This window comes from Budorcas taxicolor, chromosome 9 (genome assembly GCF_023091745.1).
Source record: "Budorcas taxicolor isolate Tak-1 chromosome 9, Takin1.1, whole genome shotgun sequence".
Taxonomy (NCBI): Eukaryota; Metazoa; Chordata; class Mammalia; order Artiodactyla; family Bovidae; genus Budorcas; species Budorcas taxicolor.
Genome location: NC_068918.1, coordinates 57,263,226 through 57,285,353, shown reverse-complemented (window position 1 = coordinate 57,285,353; position 22,128 = coordinate 57,263,226).

The window sequence follows — 22,128 nt, the reverse complement described above, 5'->3', positions numbered from 1 at the left end:
ACTCAAGAGAGTAAAATGAAATTTGCTTTCTTACATTAATTTCAACAAGAATTTAGTTAAAAACTCCCCAGTATGTGTATCTGGGCAATATTTTCTATTGCTTTCCCATTTGAAATTACAATAAATTGTAGAGTCTATCTTCATTGTGAATTATAATTGTATGACAGTTCCATAATAAGAATACAAAAGTAAAGCAGAAATATAATTTTTCAAAATTCACTTTTGTTTTGTGAAACTTCATGTATTTTATTCAGTAAAAATAGGCTCTTGAATCTATGTGTGTGTTGATAGCTCAGACATGTCCGACTCTTGCTACCCTTATGGACTATAGTCCACCAGGCTTCTCTGTCCATGGGATTCTCCAGGCAAGAATACTGGAGTGGATTGCCATCTTTGTCTCCAGTGGATCTTCCCAATCCAGGTATCAAACCCAGGTGTCCCGCATTGCAGGCAGATTCTTTACCATCTAAGCCACCAGGGAAGCCCCTTTTGATCTATATTTAACATTTACTGTAGTTTGAATGAGTAGCTCATCTGTGAATATTCATTAACTACCTGATAGTTCAGGATGGACAAATCATACTTTTTCTGAGTTTTATCCTCTTTTTAAATTTTAGACACAAGTCAGTCATTTCGTAAATTCTCTTCGGGTGGGAATGGCAGTTTTAGAGTCTCTGCAGCGTATCACAGAGAAAACAAAGCAAAACCAAACAAAACCTTATTAAGACAGGGGAGCTGCTTCTCCAGTTTTGCTCCTTCTGGACACCCAGACCTTCTTCTTTCAGTTAGATGAAGTGGAACCATTTCAGATCTGTATCTAATAATTATACTGAAGGGAATTATTTATTTTGAAATTCACTACAGATGACTAGAAGATTCGCTCTAAATGGCTGAACACATTGTGTAATGAGAGTTGGCTCTGTTGCGGCCGGGAGCACAGGAAATTCTACCACAGGATCGGTGCTGTCAGTCCCAGCTCCTCTTTACTTAAGAAACTGATGAAAATACCTCACCAGGTCTCAAGGGTGACCTTCCTCTCTGGATCCTCGATTCACTCTGGCTGTTCGACAAGGCCCATATCTTATTTAGGGAACATTATTATTAAGTCTGCACATTTTATTGTCCATAAATTACCAAAAGAACAGTTCTCTGCAAGTAGGATGATTACGTAGTTAACTTTTGGATTCTGAACCTAAGGCTAAACGTTAAACGTTGGCTACTGTATTCACCAGCTGTGTACCACAAACAATTTGCTAACATCTCTATCTCTTTATTTGTAAAATTGGGTTAATAATAGTGCTATACTACAGGCTATTTCAATGACTACATTAGATAAAATAGGTTAAAATTAGTACGCCTGCATGCTAAGCCGCTTCAGTCATGTCCGACTATTTGCAATGCTACGGACAGTAGCTGGCCAGGCTCCTCTGTCCACGGGATTCTCCAGGCAAGAATACTGGAGCGGGTTGCCATGCCTTCCTCCAGGGGATATACCAAACCAAGGGACTGAACCTGCGTCTCTTAAGTCTCTTGCAATGGCAGGCAGGTTCTTTACCACTAGTACCACCTGAGAAGCCCAAGATTAGTACAGTACATAATACACTCCAGTTGGATTATGGCTATTATAATTAGTGTCTGGATATTTTTGAGTTGATGGCTAAGGAAAATTTTGCCTCCTGACAGTACATTTTGCAAAGTGCTGGCTCTGACCACTTGATATGGCTCTTACAGTCTCTGAGTTTCTGTCCATAGTATTTCCCTTTGAGAACTCTATCCTCTTGGGAATTTCATGGCCTCTATGAATCTTATGTACATGGAAAGTGACTAGAAAGCTTTTGGAGATGTGTCACTGAATCCTCTGAATCTTTGAAGCAATGCGATCCTGCAGAGACATGGAAGCCTTGAGCCTCCCTAAAGGACTCCTCCCCCTCCTTACCTCAGCTGCAGTAGCTCAAGAAGAGCAGAGTTTCCATGGTTAATCAGTGACAGCACTATTTTTGAAGACATAACACGTGTTAAGTGCAAGTGTTTGTTTGGAGCTACTTGTTTCATGTTCAGTTTCCAGGGTCGACTTGCATATGGAAAGTTTATTGAGAAGTGCTTTGTGGAACAATACATAGGTTGAGGAATGAAAGCCGGTCTGGGCAGACAGAGAAGTGAAATCATTAAATAGAGTCCAAGAAAGACCTCAGCTGATGGCACAGGGAACTATGGAACTGGAGTGGCTCTTCTGAGTTGTCCTGTGTTAGGACAAGGGGGCCAAGTTTTCATGCCACCTGCTGCAGTCCATCATTGGGTTCAGCTGCCTTTGGAAAGGGGACATGACTGTGGTCAAACTAAATGATAATATCAGAGGATTATCATTTAGTTGTGAGAAGGATCTGGTTATTGCGTAGGTCATACATTAATTGCAGAGATTGCTTCTGGTGATCCGACTGGCTAAACAGAAAGACGGTTATCTTTTTTCCTTTATATATTTGGTTTTACCCTATGTAAATGTTCTCTACTGAGTAAATTTTGTACTCTTCTGATCAACATTCTCGAATGGAATTTCCTTGCTTTTGAAGCTCCAACTATATTCTAATTATCCTACGTCTTTATATTAAACCCAAGCCATGACTCATCCTCCATTAGTTAGACTTGTCAACTAATGAGAAGATCCCTGGGCCAGAAAACAAAATGCAGGTGCAGTAAGGCCTAGTCCCAGCGCTGTACATCCTAGCTGTACAGCCTTTCACAGGACATTTCATTTTTCTAAATTATATTTCCCTTATCAAAATGAGGTGCCCCATGTAATTTTGATGTCCTATCAGTTCTAAAAGCATGTGATTAGATGGTCTTTTCTGATATCATAGAGTCATGACACTATGATAAGTTAGGACCTTCATCTCTAAGTTAAGACTCACATAGAAACGATTCACCACATCTAGAAACATACTTATGGTAAATTAAATAGATGAGAGGAAACAAGTTTCATGGAAAAGCTTTTCATTAAGGTCATGGCAGAAGCTAGAAAGAAAGAATGGATTTATAAGAAGATAAAGAATTCTTTATATTGAGCTTTAATTCAATGTTAATGTTTACTCTAAACTTCAGATTTTACTTATATGTTGGGAATCAAAGCATAGGAACTTCTCTGTAAAACTATTTGAGAATTAAATAGGGTGAGGGTTCCATTTTAAAGACCTTGACTGAATGACTGAATATATGTTATTTAGAGGTAGACACTTTAGAAATAATAAAATATATCCTTGTTTTTCAGTTTTATTAAATGCAGACTTCAATAATTCATTGTTATTCTAGGTAATATGTAATTTTAAGCACAATAATTACCTTTACTCCTAAAGACTAGAAAATCATTGTTTAAGATATTGAATAATTTCAAACTGGTAATCCAAAAATCTGGTATATCTTTTGTCCTTCTACTTAACATCAGTGCAGATTTTTCATAGTATAAACAAAATACTGACACCAGTAGAATTTCTCTCACGTTTCCAGGGAATACTGTTTTCAGTTTAGAAATACTGGCAGCCTAAAGTAAAACATTATAAGTCTGCTCTTCCTTTTATAACAACCTATTAATATTTCCCTCTTTTTGGAAGGTTTAAATGTTGAAGAATATCCTGGAAGGAGAACCCACAGTCATTTCTTTCTTTGAACAATTCTGAAACATCATTTCCTGTTAGGCAGTTGTGTGAGTACTGACAGCCTTCCCCTCTTCTCTAGAGATTAATTTATTTCCTGCAGTGCTTGCTCTTCATGGAGAATCTGACTTGTCAGCCTTCACCAATGGGAGATCTCATCAGCAGAATGTTAATTATAAAAGCAAAACTATATACCATATTGAAAGGGAAAAACAGTTCTCCAGGCAATGCAACCTTTTTGTTTTCTTTTCTCTCCACTTCATTCTCTCCTCAGACTGTGCCTCAGTAGGAACATTATCCACTGGGGAAACATTCTGCGAGGTGGTGGGGTATAGAGGAAATATGTAGGCTTTGCCACCAGACGGACCCAAGACTGAATTCTAATTCAAAGAATGTTGAATTTCTTTGGGATTTGGTTTCTTTATCTGTAAAATAAACATAAAAATGCCTGCCTCATATGAAATTATATAATGACACTGGCAGAGAGTAGACACCAGAAAATTATTCATATTATCATAGTCTTCGTTTAGCACCTACTGCATATTGACTGGTGTGGCATAATAGTAACCATGACATGTTAATCTATTAGAGATTTGATTAGCTACCTAATCTATTGGCTTTAGGTGTTAGGCGTATGAGATGAAGACACCTTATTGAGATGGCTTGTTTGAAATATTACTCTTCATTTCCTTTCTCTTCTCATCATCACTCACACTTTTCATAATGCTCACTAGTTACTTATGAACTTTTTTTTTCAAAAATCAGTTCTTAAAAAATTAAAAGGTGTTTGCTAATACTTTTAGATCTAACTCTTCAGGTTGGAAACTGTGTTTGAGTTTACTAAAAGTTATTTCTCTAAAATTGTCAATTTCTGCTTGCTTACATCTCAGAAACAAAATTTTGGTGAATTAAGTCTTGAGACAAAGAAGATTGTCAGCAAAAGTGGTGGCAGCAAAGTAGAGATAAAGTTGAGAGATACAAAATGAAGAAACAAAATCAATTAAGTCTAGGATGATCACTCTTTCAGTAGTATGATTACAATTAACAAATCTATTTAAGTATATTCACTTTTTTATTATTTCCCCCACATGGTTTTATAATTTGTGTATAACACTAGAAAGAAAACTAATTAAAGCAAATATATCATTTTTCTGTGATAAAATAGGAAAAAGATGTCACAGTGTAAACTCATAATAAGTGAGACCAGATACAGACCTGATACAGCAGACAAGAGCTGTGTGCACAGAGCAGAGAAAAGTGCTATTCTTTCACATGGAAAAATAATATTTTTCTTAATGACCAGTGACAGTACTTTAACTTGGATAGAACAAGGAATTGGATCTGTATGTTGATCTTTGCCTTTGACCTTTATAGAGTCATATGCACATCATTAATTGATCCTTTTTAATGGTAAATGCATTTTTTGAAACTATAGAGTTTTCTTAAAAATAATGAGCTTTTGAGCCTCTCCCCAATTTCCTAATTTTCCTTATTAATAACTTCTAATCTTATCATTTTAAATTTCCTTTCCCTTTTTTCCTAGTCTTTTATTCTTATTGGCAAAGGACTTTCTTTTACCCATTATTTCAATCAATTCTGTTTTTTATTTCATTCACAAGGCCCATCTTTAATTTGGCCAATAAATTAAGCAAAGCAAAAAGGAACAGATGACTTTGAAAATTTGTCTCAGTGAGTCTCTAAGTTCTTGTACATAAAATGGTCATTTAATGAGCATGTTAAAAATACATATTCTTGGGATGTTCTCTCTCTACTAGTGTTGACAGCCTCTGGTGGGTCATATGCGTCTCATTGCCTGTTATTGTACTGCCCTCAAGCTAAGAATACTTGTTTTTTTCATGTTTAAGTGGTTGAAAAATAAAAATATTTTCTGACATATGAAAATTATCTGAAATTCAAATTTCAATTTTTATATGAAGTTTTACTGCAGTGGATCCACACTTATTCATGTGCACATTGTCTGTAGCTGCTTTCATGCTGTATCAGCAGAATTGAGTAGTTTTGACCAAGACCATATGTACAGCCTAAAAGTTTTACAATCCGGCCCTCTAGAAGGAAACTTTGCTAACCCCTGCTCTAGAGAGTCTGATTCAGAAGTTCTCAAGAAAGAACAGTAATTGAATTGATTTCAATGTTTTTATGCGATTGTTATACTGCAGTCTGATGACACTTTTGAAAGGTAATACAGTAGGAAAATTATGAACAACCTGTCTCTTCTCCCCTTTTCATCACCTACTCCATCAGCAATTCCTATTGGCTTTATCCTCAAACAGTATTTAGAATTTATCTTTTTTTTTTTTCACCTAGTTAACTGCCATCAACTTTGTCCAAGCCATCATCATCTTTCATCTGGATTCTTGTATTAGTTTCCTAACGAGTCAATCTGCTTCTGCCCTTGCCTCAGTATCCTCCATTCTCAACAGGCCAGCCAGAGTGAATGTGTTAAAACCTTAATCTGATCATGTAACTCTTTTCTTCAGAATCCTCTGGGGGTCTCTCCACTTCTGTCTACCTTGGCCTCCCAGCTGCTTCTCAGAAATGCTAGGGGCACTCCATCCTCAACACACCATAGGCTATTTTCTCTAAGTGGCATAGTCTTTCCCCTAGAAATTTGCATGTCTTTTATCTTCGTCTCATTCAGGTCTTTCCTTAGCCATTACCTTCTTGGCATTTCCCATGAACACCTTATTTGACATTGTAATCTCTTCATCGGTGTCTACTGATCTCCTTTATGCCATCTCACACGCTGCACACCTTGCTTCTTTATTTTGATTATGGGCCATCTTCCCCACATGTGGGCTTCATGAGGACAGGAATTTTTATCCATTTTCTCTGTCCTTAGATTTAAAAGAGTTCCTGGCTTACTGCCAGTTCTCAATAAATATTTCTTGAATAGAGAAATGAAGCCCAGACTCCCATTCTGTTTGACAGATTATGTGTAACATCTATCAAACATGCAAAAACAATTACCAGGAGTATAAGACTTGTCTTTTAAAAATGACCTAATATCTTGTAACCACCACAGATGAGAAGAATAAATTTGTATCATTTGCTTTTTTCCCTCTCAACTGATAACTTAGTTACAAATGATGCCAAAGGAAAGTAAGTAGAGGAAGGGTACATGGGTGAAAATTCAGTTGAAGATGTTTGGAAGATTCTAAAAGTGTCACAAAAAAGTGCTTCTTAGAGCAGGTAGATGTGGTTACTGCCAGTTTTACTTTTCAACATAAGGTTGAGCCGTTTGAGGAAACTGACACTCAAAGTTCTCAAAAGGGAAAATGCAGGGCATGACTAGCTTTGGTTCAGTTAACTGTTTGGGAAAAATCAGCTTGATAAGAGAATGTAAAGTTGGTGATGGACAGGGAGGCCTGGCGTACTGCAGTTCATGGTGTCGCAAAGAGTCGGACACTACTGAGCAACTGAACTGAACTGAACTGAAAGAATTTTTAGAGCTACCTGAACTGGATTCCTCAAAAATCAGATGAAATGGAGATTTTCTTTGACTTTAATACTCTCATTCAAAAAATATCTCATCTAATCTTACATATTTTTAAAGCTTCATTTTGTGGATTAAACAGTCCTCTGTTCTTACGTAGACGTTGACTATTGAAGGACTATTCTATTGAAGAACACATTTTTGAGAGAAAAACAAAACAAAATAAAACTTCATTCTGTGTCTGTTCTTCTGTGTATGAAGTATTTGGCTTGAACTCCCAGGAACTGAGTGTACATGATTCCACAGCCTTCAGTTAACATCATCATCTCAGTAATTATGAATTTTCAAAAATAATCAGTCAGTATTCAATTCAAGGTAAGAAACATCACCTCCAAATTAATTTGGTGACATTTTCCAAAGGAGTGGTCAATGAATGCCAAAAGGTTTGATAGCTTTAAATCAATTTGAATTTTAAAACCTAAATAATTGTCAGAAAAATCAGTTCTTTCACATTTTGAGAATTCTTGCAACTTAATTCAATAAAGAACAAAGTTTCTATTCAACATGAAATCAGCTGTGTCTTAACTTCAGCTGGCCATTAAAGCAGAGGCATCATTGAGGGGATCCCTGCCCTGGGGTGGAAGATGGGGCTAATTCAGGCAGAGAGAGGCAACTTATAAGTTCCCTTCCAAAACTAAGATTGTTTAAATCCTATTATTTTACATTGAGATAATTTAATTATTTTAATTCCTCCCCTCCCATTTTTCTGCTTAACTCTGTACTATCTTAAATCAATTTATTGAGAAGGGAAAGTGAGACTAATAACTGTCAAGATGACAGATTGAACTTTCAAGCTACAGGCTTGTGTGACTATGAGATAGTAATAGCAAGTAATATTTCTGTTGCACTTTACATTTTACAAAACACTTGCAGGTCCGTTATTGCATTTGATATTTCCTCAATGCTATGATTCTGTTATTGCTACCAAAACTTACTCACTTGTGAGTAAATGAAATTCAGAGATTTCTCAAGACACACAGCCAGTAAATCTTAGAATCAGGATTCAGATTGAGTTCTTCAGATTGTTTCTCTGTGCTACAGTGTATCTGTTTCATTTGCCCTCCCCAGCCTCTCCCCTTAGGAAAAGCTAAGCTGTGAGGGAGATCCGTTGTTATCCTTTTTTGTAGATAAAGTCACAAAGATAGTCCGTGGTGGAAGTGGGGATTATATCTGGGCATACTGCCTAAGAATCCTGTGTTCTTTTATCTATAATGTATATTCCACAGTATGTAGTTTTATTGCTGTTTGTGATAAAAGGAAGACATGAAAATCTAAAGGGGACGGTGAATGACGAGGAGAGAGAATGAAATCAAAGAGAGCATGGGGTCTAGACGATCTTCCCCTCATCCGACCCCACCTTCCAGCCCCTAGCCTCACTTAGCACTGAGGGGGAGTTGATGGAAGGAAATAAATTTAGGCTGTTAGGGGAATTCGCATGATGTGTGGAGAAATTCCACTTTTTTCTGCTTGACATCCCCTTTCTTTTTTCCCAGTTAGTCTGTGAACTCCCCAGAGATCACAGATTGCACGTTTTGTCCTTATATTTTACACAGATAGTAAAACTAGGTAACAGCTGATGAAACAGTAACCCTCTTTATTGCAAAATATAAAACTTTTACATTTACTGACTCATTTGATTTTTGTCATAACCCTGTAAGATAGGCATGGTCCCTTCCCCCCACCTTGTTTTCAAAGATGAGGAAATAAGGTACACAAAGGTTAAGTAACTTCCTTAAGGTTATAGAGCCAGTGTATAGTAATAAAAGGCAGGAAGAAACAAGGAATGAAGGGAAGAAGGGGAAGAGGGAGGAGAGGAGACAGGAAGGCAAGAAGGAAGGGAGGAAGAAAGAAAGGAAGAGGAGAAGGGAGGCAGGAAGGGAGATAGGGAGAAAGTCATAGGCTAATGAACGCTCAAGGGCAACAACCTGAGTGTTCCTCTCCAGGTCCACGAGGCTAAGCACTTAATAGTAGATCACTAGTACAATGAGGAGTGCACAAGTGAAAGAAATGATCAGTTTTCTGTCCTGTTTGACCATTATAGTTCATGCCATTAGAATTTTTTTTTAAACCACCTATGCCCCATGCTCCACAAAGCCATAATGGAAAGAAGCATCCATCTTCCCTGAACAGAGTGCTGGTAGCATACTTTCCTTGAGAGTGTGACATGATGTCTTTCTTTAAAAAATTAATTTATTTATTTTAATTGGAGGCTAATTACTTTACAGAATTGTAGTGGTTTTTGCCATACATTGACATGAATCAGTATTGGGTGTATATGATGTCTTAATGTCAAGTCTGTGCACATGTTTATTAGAAACTCGAGACTGTACAGCTTTTTCTTGAGACCTGCTGGCTTTTTTCATTTAACATTATAGGTACCCTTTTCTCCTCCACTATATTTGGACTCCAGTGCATAGCCATTGTGTCACAGCTGAGGTGATAGGTCTGCAATTGGACATTTCTTAGAGCACAATCAAGCTCTAGCCTCTTACTAGCTGTGTGATTGCTAGGCAAGTCTCTTAACTTCACCTTGGAGTCAGGTTTTTACTTTACATTACCAGATAAAAGAGTTTTTATAAGTATAAACTAAAACACAAAGAAAAGCACTTTGTAAACTGAAAGACACTTAACAAATTTAATGTATTATCTCACAGAAATATCTACTTTGTTTTTGAAGGGTTAATGTTAGTTCCTGGAGTTTTGGGTTTTTTGTTTGTTTGTTTTGTTTTGGTTCTTATTTTGTTCTTGTTCTCAAAAAACTTACAGGCAGGTGAGTGTCCTACAAACAGTACTTGAAAGCAAGTAGTTTCTTTCTTTACTGTTTCTAATACATGTCTCTGATGGACCTCTCTTAATCTTTTTTTTCTTACAGAAATCTTCAAAACTGAAGAACATCAAAAATAATGAGATGTGACAGAAGCCACTTGGGCAGTGAACATAAATGTTGCAATGTAAAAGCAAGCCTAGCCTTCTAGCTGAAAAATAGCCCCGAAAGGAGTCTGGACCATTGCAAAGGCAAAGACAACATTAAAAGTTTTAACAGATAAAACTTAAAGAGAAACCTAGGATATAAAGTTCACAGTCTATACTGTTGTGCCAAAATCTACATGTATTTTTTTGTTGTTGTTGTTTCTTGGGACATGTTTATTTAATGTGCACATTTTTTGTGATTTCTATTCCCACTACTGACAATTAAGCAATTGAAAATTACTTTTGTACTTTAGTTTCTTAGTGAAAAATTTTAAAATAGAATAAAAGCTCACCAAATATCTTCACTTTCCTTAGAATTTGTTTTGCCAGTTTTAAGTGTTATCATCATTATTGTTAAAAATAACAAAAAATAATTATATGAGAGTGATCTAAAATAACCAGGTTTCAAGTCACTGTATGGCAAAACCAGCACAATATTGTAAAGTAAAATAAATAAATTAATTAATTAAAAATAAATAAATTAAAAAAAATTTTTAATAAATAAAAAAATAAAATAACCGGGTTTCTTATGTGATTCCCTTGGAGCTGTGGAAATAAATTTGACTTCACATTTTCATTTAGTTTTAGAAATATATAGCGAAAAGTGTGTTTGACACTTAACAGTCAAAACACTGTGAATTCCAGGAAGTTCCCATAACTTTTCCCCCTGTGCCTTAATAACCAGAGTTCATTACTGCAATATCACCAAAGATCTGATAATATGCTTTATTAATTTATGTAGTGTACACTAGATAACCCTTTAGATAAATGTTTATTAGGATTGTATGGAAGCCATTTCCTTTATATATCATTTATGTATTAAGTATACAGGGACAACATTATTTTGCCTCTAACAAAATGGCATGACAGAGAATTATACAGGAATTATGCATGTGTGCTGTTTTGTTCAATTCTTGTGACCCCATGGACTATAGCCCTCCAGGCTCCTCTGCCATGGAATTTTCCAAGCAAGAATTTTCCTGGGGTGGTTTGCCATTTACTCCTCCAGTGGATCTTCCCAACCCAGGAATCAAACCTGTGTCTCCTGCATCTCCTGCATTGGCAGGCGGATTCTTTACCACTGAGCCACCTGGGAAGCCATACAGGTATTATACAGGAATTTAATGGCCCACTTTGGACTCGGTTCATAGGTAGTGCTGTATACAAAAATATAGGTAATCTCATATCTCCTAATTATTTTATATTATGTATAGGAATTATTCACTCTTTTAGTACTAGTTTATGAAAACAAATCATGAAACAACTTTTTAACAGAAAAAAATTACAATGAGAAATTTTCATAAATGCTTATATTCTGACTTAACTTGCTTCTCTGTACCTTTTTTTCCTTCCTTTTTAAGTGGAAATGGACTCTGATTTCCAGTACCCTAAGGATTATTGGGTATGATTTGATATGATTTGATATGGCAATATATTGTTATTTATGATTTCTGAAATTTTCTGTTTCACTTTTATGTATTTTCATTGTTTGTGCCCATAAAAACAAGAACTTTTAAAAGATTGTGTCCCCCACGTTTGATTACTGAAGTCTACTGAGAATCCTTTCTCAACAACTTTGGAAAATTCTTGAAACTCACAGGCCAGTTTGTTAATTTTCAAATAATAATGGTTAGTATTTTTATATGTTATATGAGAACAATTAGTCTGTATTTTTAGTAAGTACAATTCTTTGATTAGATTTTCATGAGAATGCATGTCTTAGTTCAGTTGTAAATCATCAAGAGCTATCTAGTGTGAATCATATATAATGTTTCTAATAATGCAAGTCCTTTTATGTACTGTGTTTCTGGCTTCCTTGAATTTGAAAGATATAATATACTTCATGATCACCTATGCAAGATTTTGGAAGACTGAAAATAAATTTTGTTTTGCATGTGTGTATGTTCTCTGTCATGTTTAATAACTATCGTCTTGTAGCAGATAAAATATTCTTTAACTAGGATGGAAGTCAGTTCTTCAAGGAAAAGTTTACCTGTGTTGACTTCCCAGATGGCACTGTGGTAAAGACCACTGGCCAATACAGGAGATGCAAGAGATACAGGTTCCATCCCTAGGTCAGGGAGATCCCCTGGAGTAGGAAAGAGCAACTCACTTCAGTATTCATGGCCAGGAAAATTCCCTGGACAAAGGAGCCTGGCAGGCTACAGTCCATGGGGTCACAGAGTCAGACAGGAGTACACATACACGCTTGAAACATGTTTACCTGTGTTAAAGAAGCCAGGAGAAGGGAGGTACTTACTCCTCACTCTGCCACCCACAACCAAGGACCTATAGGGCTGAGCTCAGTCCTGTCTAACTCTTTGAGGCCCCATAGACTGTTGCCCAACAGGTTTCTGTGTCCATAAGATTATCCCGGCAAGAATACTGGGCTGGGTTGCCATTTCCTCCTCTGAGGGATCTTCACCCAGAGATTGAACCCACATCTCCTGCGGCTCTTGCATTGCAGGCCAGTTCTTTATCGCTGAGCCATCTGAGAGCCTATAGTGCTGAGCACAATGATCAAATTTCACGGTATGTTGGGACTGCACAGATAGACGCCAAGACCCAATGCTGCCTTCTTGCTAACTGAATTAAACAGTTTGCGGAAGGGGATGGAAAGGGGGTGAGAAATGAAGAAAGGAAGGTGTTGTTTGAGGCATGTTTGGTTTTTATAACCAATACTTTAATATAAAAAGTCTTTGTTTTAAGATCAAAGTTAATATTAATGAGGCTTTTGAATGTTTATCCAAAGGCTTAAGTTACAATCAACTTCTAAAAGGAAAAGAGTATGTAAAACCCCTGGGAAGAAAGAGTCAGAATCCAAATATATCCCAATAGGCTGGAATACTAGAAACTCAAGCCCAAGAGAATGAAAACTGTTTTATGATCAAAAATTTGCAGTTTGACAATTTACTGCTTCTACTGCTACCACTGAGGCCCCCGTTCAATCATCTTTTCTTGGGGTTCTGCAGTAACCTTGTAACCATTCTCACCTTTCCTGTTTCAGTTCAGTTCAGTTCACTCAGTTGTGTCCGACTCTTTGCGACACCATGAATTGCAGCACGCCAGGCCTCCCTGTCCATCACCAAACCCCAGAGTTCACTCAGACTCACGTTCATCGAGTCAGTGATGCCATCCAGCCATCTCATCCTCTGTCATCCCCTTCTCCTCCTGCCCCCAATCCCTCCCAGCATCAAAGTCTTTTCCAATGAATCAACTCTTCGCATGAGGTGGCCAAAGTACTGGAGTTTCAGCTTCAGCATCATTCCCTCCAAAGAAATCCCAGGGCTGATCTCCTTCAGAATGGACTAGTTGGATCTCCTTGCAGTCCAAGGGACTCTCAAGAGTCTTCTCCAAAACCACAGTTCAAAAGCATCAATTCTTCAGCGCTCAGCTTTCTTCACAGTCCAACACTCACATCCATCCATGACTACTGGAAAAACAATAGCCTTGACTAGACGGACCTTAGTTGGCAAAGTAATGTCTCTGCTTTCGAATATGCTATCTAGTTTGGTCATAACTTTCCTTCCAAGGAATATGTGTCTTTTAATTTTATGGCTGCAATCACCATCATTTAACACAGTACTAAGAATGATCTCATTAGAACATGTTATTTCACACCACAGTCGCTTCCCACCTCACTCAGAGTAAAAGCCAAAATTCCTGAAATGATCTGCACAGCCCTACATGATCTGTTCCTATTACTTCTCTGACCTCTTGTCCTCTCACTCACTGTGCTCAAGTCATGCTGGCCACCTCACTGTTCATCCGACAGGACTGGGCAGTCTTACCTCTAGGCCTTTTGCTTTGCTTTCTTTCCACCAGGAAAAGCTCTTTGCTCAGATAGCCATACAGATCAGTCCCTCAGTTCCCTCAGGTTTCATCATACAAATGCCTGCCCTGACCACACTGCCTCATAGTGGAACCTCAAACCCAACCCCACCTGGTTCTTCTTGTCTCCTTCCCATTTTCTTTCTCTCCCTAATAATTTTTTTCTATCTAACATGCTATGTATCATCCTGAAATCTTTGAGAGTGGCATTGATTTCTGCCAGTACGCTGATATACAATATTGTTTATCATCACCATATTGGCCAGAAGTAAGTGAAGATATTTTTAAGGGATTCAGTTCAGCTTTTTTCTACTCTATGAGCCCTTTCTCCACAGTGCAAATGACCACTGCTGCAGTTTTAAGAGCCACTATGCATATGTGTTTTGATTATAACTTGAGAAATGAAGAAATGACTGCCAGTAGCGTCTGTTGAATCAGTGTACCCACTGAGAGAGAGACTGGACCTAGAAGACTTTATTTATTACTTGACCTACTCGGGTGTTGTCTGGTGGCTCAGATGGTAAGGAATCTGCCTGCAATGTGGGAGACCTGGGTTCAGTCCCTGGGTTGGGAAGATCCCCTGGAGAAGGAAATGGCAACTTCTTGCTTGGGAAATCCCATGGATGGAGGAGCCTGGAAGACTAGAGTCCATGGAGTCACAAACAGTCAGAATCAACTGAGTGACTTCACTTTCACTTTTTCACTTTAAGAGGACTTGAACTATTTTTAAATCTAAGCACAATATCCATGACTGCCACAATTGTTTATTATGTGTGTGTGTGTGTGCAGTCACTCAATGATGTCTGAATCTTCTGTGACCCCATTTAGCCCACTGGGCTTCTCTGTCCTTGGGACTTTTCTGGCAAGAATACTGGAGTGGGTTGCCATTTTCTCCTCCAGGGGATCTTCCTGACCCAGGGATCGAATCTGCATCTCCTGTGGTTCCTGCTTTGATAGGGGATTCTTTAACACTGAGCCACCAGGGAAGCTCAAATATTTTATTAAGAGTGTAAAATCACAACTCTTTATAGCTATTGTGGAAACAGTATATTGAAAAAGACTCAATACCTACTGTACTGTACAACTGAAAAAGAAATAAATTCATTCACCTACAAACAGTGTTTACTGACATCTACTGGATTGTTTTACTTATAACTTTATAAATTGTGAAAAATTTAAAGTACGTTAAAGTCTGGACTGAATCAAGTGTACTTTATTCAGTTTCTTTGGTAAGTAGAAGTTTATTACACACTATTTATTATATACATTATATATTCTGTTTATTACATACTCTCTCTTTAATGTACTGGAGCCACACCAAAGAATGCCCTTTAGGTAACTAAGCTGAGGGTCCTTAGTCTCTGTAGCTTCCCTATGCTGATGTGACTCACACTCTTAATGTTTTTTGTCATTTCTTGGTAACAGTGCTATGACAGTGCACATGAGATACTGCCAGGATTCTCTTGCTCTGCATCGTGCTTTTTACCCCTCACTAAGCTAAGCAAACTTGGTGCTGGGTAAGCCTAATGTGTCTTGTGTATTGGTTGACAGTCTGAAACAGAAACTTATTCTAATGGTCTTGTCCTTGTAAGAATATAGAATAAACATTTAAAATATTAGACAAACAGTTTAGGCGCAACAGGAGAGAAGATTGTAGGGATAGTAGTATTTAAGTCATCACCCAGAATGCAACAAAAAAGACAAAATGAAGTATAAAAGAGATATTAAGAGACATTCAGATGAGTTTTAGAAGGCATAATATTTATTATAGAAAAGGAAATGGCAACCCACTCCAATATTCTTCCCTTGAAAATCCCATGGACAGAGGAGCCTGGCAGGCTACAGTCCATGGGGTCTCAAAAGAGTTGGACACAACTTAGCAACTAAACAACAATAATACTTATTTAATTAGAGTTAGAGCAAGAGAAACTGGGAGACTGGCGCTCGGCTGAGGTAAGGCAATATTCAAAGAGGTGACACTTGAGAACTCTCTAGAATTAGTAGATAAAATCAGTTCTCGTTAAAGTACAGAATATCTCAGGAAGGACAAAAAAAAAAAATGATTTCCCATCACATGATATAAGTGAAATTTGAGAAGGTGGCTACCAAGTTAAGGCCGGGCAAACAATAAACTTTACCAAGACCAAAAGAGAAGCTGGAAGCAAGGGTTCTGGGGGAGACACTCTTAACATCCGTGAACCAAAATAATTTTTAAAAGTAGGAATAAAGAAACTTCTACAAGTAAACAAAAACAGGGAGGACTTACAATAAGTTGACTTCAGAACAAAACTATATAAAGGATGTACTTCAAGAAAGAAAATAAATTCAGAAATGAAGATCTGAGAACCAGGAAAGAATGATACATTAAAAGAGAATTCACTGAATGGGAGACAATGTTTGCCATATACACATCTGACAAAAGAATTGTATCCAGAAAATATAACAATAACTCCAACTTCCCGGGTGCTCAAGCAGTAGAGTCTGCTGGCATTGCAGGAGACCTGGGTTCGATCCCTGGAATGGGAAGATCCCCTGGAGAAGGGAATGTCTACTCATTCTAGTATTCTTGCCTGGAGAAGTCCATGGGCACAGGAGACTGAACGGCTGCAGTCCATGTGTTGCAAAGAGTTGGGCACAACTGAGTGATTAACACTTTCACAAATCGTTAAGTAAGATGCTGATAGCTTAATTTTAAGAAAGGATAGAGGACTTAAGTGAGCATTTCATAAACAATTATGTCCAAATTTATAATGGGCATATGTAAATGTGCTCAGAAACGGCAATCTTTAGAAAAATGCAAATTAGAGCTACGATGACATATACCATTACAAATTCAGCAGATGTCTAAGATTTTCTTTTAATGACAAAAACAAGTTTGAAGAACATGTAGAGTAATCAGAACTTGCACATATTGCTGGTGGGAAGTTTTTCTTTTCTAATATTTATTTATTAATTTGGCAGTGTCGGGTCTTAGTTGTAGCATACCAGATCTTTGCTGTGTCATATGAGGCATGCAGGCTCTCTAGTTGTGGAAAGCAGACTTAGTTGCTGTGAGGTATGTGGGAATCATAGTTCCCCAACCAAGCATTAAACCCATGTCCCCTGCATTGCAAGGTGGAACTTTAACCACTGGACCACCTGGGAAGTCCCACTGGTGAGAGTTTAAACTGATACATCTACTTTGGAAAACTACAGTATCTACTAAAGATAAACAAATATCTACTCTATGACTCAGCATTTCCACTCCTAGGTGTAAATCAAACTCCAATTAAATTAATTAAAAAGAAACTGAGTACATCAACCTAGCAAAAGACATGTAAAAAAGATGTTTGTAGCAGCTGTATTCACAATAGCTTCAAGCTGAGCATGGTCTATAGCCATGAGCCATAGAACAGACAACTAAACTGTGATGTAGCAACATGAGTGTGATGATATATGCAACAATGAATATATTTCAAAACCGTGATGTTGAATGATAGAATTCAGACACAGGAATAGTATATGCTGCATGATTCTTTTTATGTTATATTTACAAGATGTCAACCCTGTTTTATGCTAATGGAAGGAAGTCTGTGGTTTGCATTTGGTTTGGTAGTGACCGAGAAGTCATGGCACTTGTGGGTATGTCATTTAGAAGATGCTAATATATTACAATGAATATATAATAAGGCTCAAGGTCGACTGGAAGTCAAATCCTGGATTTGGAATTGAACCCATGTCCCCTGCATTGGCAGGCAGTATCTTAACCACTGGACCACAAGGGAAGTCTCCTGACATTTTACATGATTGGATAATCCAAAAAGGATATCAAAAAGGCCAACCAAAATGAAAATGTAGCAAATCAATGAACTGTGATAACAGGGACAGTGAAAGGGGAATCAAAGCAAGAATGGAGTTGTAGAAGAACAGCTGACTGGGAGAAAGTTGACACTGCTGCCATTTGAGAGACTTTAAGTATATAGTCAGAGGAATCTGATGAGGCATAAATGAAGAAAGTGGGTGTGAGGATGAAGAGGCCTCCAAAAAGGAGGTGACAGAACAAATGTTCATATTACAGGGAACTTCTGAGATATTTCACAACATTGGAAGGGTAAAATGCTGGATGCTGATCCAAACCTAGAAAAAAATATGACAATTCACCAAGGTATACTTACTCTTTATTGTAAGATATATGATGAGAAGAAGGCAGGGACTGTTTACACTATTTCAGATGTGTTTTACCAAGAGACATGACGCTCAGTTCTCAATGGTTTCCAGTTTTAAATTATAGTGTACTAGATAATTATTAGTTTTACTATTTTTTGTTTGCTTGTACATTTATAAATGACAGTTTTGAGGCTTCCCAGATGGCCGTAGTAGTAAAGAACACCCCTGCCAATGCAAGAGACATAAGAGATGCCAATTTGATCCCTGGATCAGAAAGATGCCCTGGAGGAGGGGATTGTAGCTGACTCCAGTATTCTTGCCTGGAGAATCACATGGACAGAGGAGCCTGGTGGGCTACAGTCCATAGGGTCCCAGAGTCTGACACAACTGAAGTGACTTAACACACATACATAGCAGACATGATTCTTTAATGTTTAGACAGAATTTTTAAAGATCATGAAACAGTTTTAATAGCTCCCATTGACTTTTAAGAGCACTTTGTACAATGTCAGCTTGCACAGTCATTTTTATGGTCCCCTACTTACTACCGTGTAAAGCAGAGTGAGGGCCAAATTACAGAGGTATATAGTTTGATGTTTCGGCAATAAATATATTACAGTTTTAAAAACTGCTAAGAGAAAATGTTGCAACTGTATTATATAGTAATTGTTATCAAAATAAGAAGCAAATAATTAGTGACTTTTGGGAATGGTGTCAGGCAGAGAACCTGTCAGGTTCAATTAAGTTCAGTTGAGTTCAGTTGTTCAGTCATGTCTGACTCTTTGAGACCCCATTAACTGCAGCATGCCAGGTTTCCCTGTCCATCACCAACTCCCGGAGTTCACCCAAACTCATGTCCATCGAGTCAGTGATGCCATCCAGCCATCTCACCCTCTGTCATCCCCTTCTCCTCCTGCCCCCAATCCCTCCCAGCATCAGAGTCTTTTCCAATGAGTCAACTCTCTGCATGAAGTGGCCAAGGTATTGAAGTTTCAGCTTTAGCATCAGTCCTTCCAATGAACACCCAAGACTGATCTCCTTTGGAATGGATTGGTTGGATCTCCTTGCAATCCAAGGGACTCTCAAGAGTCTTCTCCAACATCACAGTTCAAAAGCATCAATTCTTTGGCGCTCAGCTTTCTTCACAGTCCAATTTTCACATCCATACATGACTACTGGAAAAACCATAGCCTTGACTAGATGGACCTTTGTTGGCAAAGTAATGTCTGTGCTTTTGCATATGCTACCTAGGTTGGTCATAACTTTCCTTCCAAGGAGTAAGCATCTTTTAATTTCATGGCTGCAGTCACCATCTGCAGTGATTCTGGAGCCCCCCAAAATTAAGTCTGCCACTGTTTCCACTGTTTCCCCATCTATTTCCCATGAAGTGATGGGACCAGATACCAGGATCTTTGTTTTCTGAATGTTGAGCTTTAAGCCAACTTTTTCACTCTCCTCTTTCACTTTCATCAAGAGGCTTTTTAGTTCCTCGTCACTTTCTGCCATAAGGGTGGTGTCATCTGCATATCTGAGGTTATTGATATTTCTCCCGGCAATCTTGATTCCAGCTTGTGCTTCTTTGAGTCCAGCGTTTCTCATGATGTACTCTGCATATAAGTTAAACAAGCAGGGTGACAATATACAGCCTTGATGTACTCCTTTTCCTATTTGGAACCAGTGTGTTGTTCCATGTCCAGTTCTAACTGTTGTTTCCAGAAGCAGAAGATATTAAGAAGTGGTGGCAAGAATACACAGAAGAACTGTACAAAAAAGATCTTCAAGACCAAGATAATCACAATGGTGTGATCACTCACCTAGAGCCAGACATCCTGGAATGTGAAGGCAAGTGAGCCTTAGAAAGCATCACTATGAACAAAGCTAGTGGAGTTGATGGAATTCCAGTTGAGCTATTTCAAACCCCGAAAGATGATGCTGTGAAAGTGCTGCACTCAATATGCCAGCAAATTTGGAAAACTCAGCAGTGGCCACAGGACTGGAAAAGGTCAGTTTTCATTCCAATCCCAAAGGAAGGCAATGCCAAAGAATGCTCAAACTGCCGCACAATTGCACTTACCTCACATGCTAGTAAAGTAATGCTCAAAATTCTCCAAGCCAGGCTTCAGCAATACGTGAACTGTGAACTTCCAGATGTTCAAGCTGGTTTTAGAAAAGGCAGAGGAACCAGAGATCAAATTGCCAACATCCGCTGGATCATGGGAAAAGCAAGAGAGTTCCAGAAAAACATCTATTTCTGCTTTATTGACTCTGCCAAAGCCTTTGGCTGCGTGGATCACAATAAACTGTGGAAAATTCTGAAAGAGATGGGAATACCAGACCACCTGACCTGCCTCTGGAGAAACCTGTCAGGTTAGACCAGTTAATGTGCAAGAATCAAAAGCTTCTTCTCCTCACACCAGACTCTCCTGCAATCTATTGATGATGCATATTTCCCATTATTCTAAGGCCGTGAGGCTGGGGTGGGGGTGGGGTCATTACCCTTGATTACTTCTTTCTAAATGTGTCTCACGCCCATCTACTGCTGTACATCTCTTTCTCGCCTTTGCATAGACTCCTTTTCCTGACTGGCACCTCAATGAACTCAAGTGAATGGCAGTGTTCAAACATCTCCTCTGTGAATGCTGCAAGATTCACTCAAGCAGACACCACCATCCCCATTTCTCCTCTACTACTATAGTTCATAAGACAGAATTCAGTGTTGTGAATATTTGTTTGCATGTATTTTCACCGAGTTCTTGGTATTCAGGCAGTTTGTGTCATTTGTCTTTGTGCTTGGACTGGCACACTGCAGGTATGTAATACATGATTTTTGAATGAATAAATCTCTAATGCTGTAAAAATTCAATTTACTATGCTGCCTTCAACATAGATTGTTATTTTAAACTTTCTCTAGTCTCATGAGGACATAATAGTTAAATGAACGCATGAAATGAAAGACTTTGTTCACTGACGAATAAAAGTGAGACTTGACCAGTGGGGTATCTTTCAAGACACATCCCAGAGCCATTTTTTCCAGGGCTTACAAAACATTTAGAAGACTTAAATAAAATGCTAGTACCATATGTAATGCTTTTTGCATAGGATATAAATTTAGCATATGTATATATATGTAATGATTTGATAAGCACTGAGAGCACTGATTTTGGAGTCAAGTTGACCTGAATTCAAACCTAGATTTGTCACTTACTGGTTGAGTGATCAAAGAAATGGGACTTCATCTCTTTATTCATAAAATAGGGTGGAGGGGGCAGCAAATGTCTCTTGAATTACCATGGATGTGAGGTATGATGACAGAGGCTCATGGAGCACCACCCAGTATCTGGCACTTGATATGAGCATAACTTAACAATCTCTTTCCCCCATTTCTTTCCTCTTTGTTTTTTCCAGATTGCAATATTGTTGATGTTTTCACTATCCATACTGTATATTATATTATTGTTTTATTTGAAATAATCTTTTTGAGCATTTGAATTATGTCAATAGAAATAATCTATTTTCTTTTTAAAAATTAAATTATAGTTGGTTTACAGGGACTTCCCAGGTGGTGCTAGAGGTAAAGACCCGCCTGCAAATGCAGGAAACATAAGATATGTGGGTTCGATCCCTGGGTCGGGGAGATCCCCTGCAGGAGAAAATGGCAACCCACTCCGGTATTCTTGCCTGGAGAATCCCATGGACAGAGGAGCCATCAAAGTGATTCATATATGTATGTATGTATGTATGTATGTGTATATATATATGTATATATTTTTTAAGATTCCTTTTTGTTATCAGTTATTACACGACTTTATTTTTTTTTAATTTTTATTTTTACTTTATTTTACTTTACAATACTGTATTGGTTTTGCCATACATTGACATGAATCCGCCACGGGTGTACATGAGTTCCCAAACATGATACCCCCTCCCACCTCCCACCCCATATCATCTCTCTGGATCATCCCCGTGCACCAGCCCCAGACATCCTGTATCCTGCATCAAATATAGACTGGCGATTCGTTTCTT